Here is a 3,732-nt window from a genome sequence, read left to right as displayed (position 1 = left end):
TTACTACGATAAACTCTTGCGAGCAAGTCTGTTTCCAGTGTGCAGCTGAATTGACAACTTCGCTGTTAAGGTTTTCAAGTATTCTTTGTCTCCCTTGTGTCGAATCAATAAATTGGGTTTTACTTCCCTCGAAGACTCGTTGCGATCCCCTATACTTGTGGGTCATCAAGACTATTTTCTCGGCGCCGTTGCCGGGGAGCATAGCTTTATTTGGAAGTTCACTTGGATTGATATTGTTCGCTGCAAATTCTCCATCATGGGTAAACCTCGCGATACTAAGGTCGCCATATTACCATCCACTACAAGAAAAGGTACAACTCTGAGTACCTCTGCTGCTCGTGATTCACCATCTGTGATTGATAAACTCACCGCCACATGCTTCGCTTGCTGGTACTTCGCTGAATCTGAAAAATCTCATAATATTGATAATATTTCGCTGTGCTTGATGATAGTGGTTCATTGGGAACTTTTCTAGATGCTACAATTGCTAGGTCTAGACAAATTGAAAATACTCGAAACTCCCGATGTTACTACACCTGTTAATTCACCCGAACTTGAATACTCTAGTGATGATCTTGATGAAGATTATGTGGAACTTGATGATGATTTTATTGAAAAATGCAATGCTACTACCGATGCAAGAAAAATTAAAAAGTTGCTTGCGGAACATGCTCGTTAGATATAAACTCGTCTCCTGATCCTAAATTTGCCACATCTCCTATAAACATTAAGGATAAAGATTATGATTTTTCTCTTGATCTATCTCATATAGCTATTGTTGAGAAAACACCCTTTTGTGGTACTGAAAAAGAAAGTGCTGTTGAACACATGATTGAGTTATCTACTCTGAGTAGCTTGTTTTCTGATGATGTTAAGAAGCGTACTTACTTTGTTGCTAAAATCTTTCCATTCTCATTAAAGGATGACGCTAAAACTTGGTATAATAGTTTGCCACCTAGTTCTATTAAAAGTCCAAAAGAATTGCTTGATGTTTTCTTCCGGAAATACTTTCCCGCTAGTGCTCAACATATTGCTTTGCGGAGAATTTATAATTTTGATCAGTGGAGATGGAGAGAAATTGCCTGAGGCTTGGGCGAGATTTTGCTCTCTTATTAGAGCTCGGCCTGACCATGATTTGGAAAAGCATGATTTACTTGATATATTTTATAGTGGACTAACCATTGAGTCTAGGGCATACCTGGATAGTTGTGCTGGTTGTGTTTTCAGGAAAAGAACTCCGGACGTACGTCGAAAAATTATTGGCTAAAATAGGCCGGAATCATGATGATTGGACTACGCTCGAACCAACTCCAACGCCAATATTGAAGAAGAGGGGTTTAATTAAATTGAATGATGAAGATATGAGGGAAGCCAAGAAGTCTCTCAAGGAGAAAGGTATTAAATCCGAAGATGTGAAGAATCTACCTCCCATAGAAGATATATGTGAGATAATTCCCCTTCATCCATGATTGAGGTAAATTCCCTTCAACGCTTTACTAGGGAAGATATTCCGTATTCAAAACCTCCTGCGCAATGCTTAGATGAGTTTGATAATTATATTGTTAAGCAAGAAAATTTTAATATGAGAGTAGAGAATCATTTAATGGAAAATTCTCAAGCTATTAGTGAATTGCATGATATTGTGGAGAGAACCTCCAATGATGTTAAGATGCTTGTTAAACATTTTCATATGGTTCAAACTCAAATTGATCAACTCACTAAAGTGCAAAATGACTTGTTAGGAAATAATGCTAAAGAAAAACATGCTTATGAAGTAACAACTAGAGGTGGTGTCTCAACCCAGGATCCTCTATATCCTGAAGGGCATCCCAAAAGAGTTGAAAAAGATTCTCAACGAACTAAACCTAGAGCTCCTTCTAAGAAAAAGAAGAAGAAACATAAAAATGTTGTAGAATCCTCTGAACCTGTTAATGATCCTAATAGTATTTCTATTTCTGATGCTGAAACTGAAAGTGGTAATGAACATGATAAAGATAATGATAAGAATGATACTCCCGATAAAGAAGAGGTTGAAAAAGAACCTGAAAAGCATGCTAAAAATAAAAAGTATACTAAAGAAGATTTTATTGCTGAGAAACATGGTAATGAAAGAGAACCTTGGGTTCAAAAGCAAATGCCTTTTCCTGCTAAGAAACTAAAATCAAAGGAAGAAGAACACTATAATAAATTTTGTGATTGGATGAAACCTTTATTCTTGCAAATCCCTTTGACTGATGCTATTAAATTGCCTCCTTATTCAAAGTATATGAAAGATATTGTTACTAACAAAAGGAAAATCCCCAATGAGGAAATTTCCACTATGCTTGCTAATTACTCTTTCAATGGCAAAGTTCCAAAGAAGTTGGGCGACCCGGTATACCTACTATTCCTTGTTCTATTAAGAATAATTATGTTAAAACTGCTCTATGTGACTTGGGCGCCGGTGTTAGTGTTATGCCTTTTTCTCTTTATAAGAGACTTTACTTAGATAAGTTGATACCTACTGATATATCTTTGCAAATGGCTGATAAATCTACCGCTATTCCTGTTGGTATATGTGAGGATGTTCCTGTTCAAGTTACTAATAACCGCTTGATATTAACTGATTTTGTTGTGTTGGAAATGCTCGAAGATGATAATATGTCTATTATTCTTGGGAGACCTTTTCTTAACACCGCAGGGGCTGTTATTGATTGCAATAAAGGAAAGGTTACTTTCAATGTTGATGATAAGGAACACATTGTCTATTTCCCCAAGAGGATTGAAAAAGCGTGCGGAGTTAATACTATTTCTAATGTGAGAACTATCAAAGTGGGAACTATCGATTGTCCTATATATGAGCCTAAAGAAGAATATCAAACTCTTGTGATTGGATCCATATCAATACAATTCAAGAAAATGGAAGGGAGTAGGCACCAATTTAACCAACAAGAGTTGGAGGTGCCACAGGTCATGAGAGTTCACCGAGAAGAAGGAGTATATCCCACTTACTATCCGTGTGCGGATTTCATGAGAAGTGCGGGGATCTTGCAGGACGTTCAAAGTTTAATCTCTCGTGCAGGATTGGATGATTTTGTTGATGGGGAACCATGCCAATATGTAAAACTGACTATGTCAGTAGTGCAGGATTTTAAATTCAATTGGTCACAATCTAATCCCATGGTTCAGTACAAAATTTATAATAAAACTGTCAACTTGGCATTCAGTGATTTTTGTGCAGCAATCAGAGTGCCGCAATGGGGATCATGCGAGAAGATAAAGGGATCGCCGCAAGAGTTCTTGGACCTCTTCAAGATGATTTGTCATGGAAGAAGCTTCTCAGAGGATGATGGTAAAATCAGTAGCATTCATTTCCCAGCTATTCGTTACTTTGCTTATTTCATTACCAAGTGCGTTCTAGCGAGAAAGACTGGAGGTAAAGTAACTATTCCGGATCTAGCCTTTCTAGCTGCTGCATTATAAGGTAATAGGACTTATAACTTGGGAGCTTTGATAGCCAACAGACTTGCCACTAACCGTGAGAGGGGAGGAATTTGTGGGGGTCTCATCGCCTCTCGCTTATTAGCTATGCATAATGTAGGACCTCACCGTCTTGATATTCAGCTCCCCATGGAGAAACTTGACATAGCTTCCATGATTAAGCATGAATTTGTTTCTTATTCGTCTAATTTGAGAAACCTGTCTTACAGAATAACATTTTACAAGAAATCTTGGACAAGGACTAAGAAAGTT

Source organism: Lolium rigidum, chromosome 1, assembly GCF_022539505.1.
Source record: "Lolium rigidum isolate FL_2022 chromosome 1, APGP_CSIRO_Lrig_0.1, whole genome shotgun sequence".
Lineage (NCBI taxonomy): Eukaryota > Viridiplantae > Streptophyta > Magnoliopsida > Poales > Poaceae > Lolium > Lolium rigidum.
Note: the sequence above shows the minus strand (reverse complement) of the source record.